The following is a 225-nucleotide window of genomic DNA, read 5'->3' as shown; positions in this document are numbered from 1 at the left end:
AAAGATCGAGAAAGATAATATTTTCCAAGAAACTAAATAGTTTGGAGCGTAATATACGAAATATTTGATTACTCGAAGTATGATTGGATATTTCTTTGAAATTGTCCAGTCTGGAATAAATTTTTAGGAGAATGTACTCGTTCCTATGAAAGTACTAAATTAGTCGTGCTCCATCGATCTGCAAATTAAATAATACATCTAAATAGGTAATTAAAATACACTGCT

Source organism: Vespula pensylvanica, chromosome 23, assembly GCF_014466175.1.
Source record: "Vespula pensylvanica isolate Volc-1 chromosome 23, ASM1446617v1, whole genome shotgun sequence".
NCBI lineage: Eukaryota > Metazoa > Arthropoda > Insecta > Hymenoptera > Vespidae > Vespula > Vespula pensylvanica.
This window is presented reverse-complemented; position numbering follows the sequence as displayed.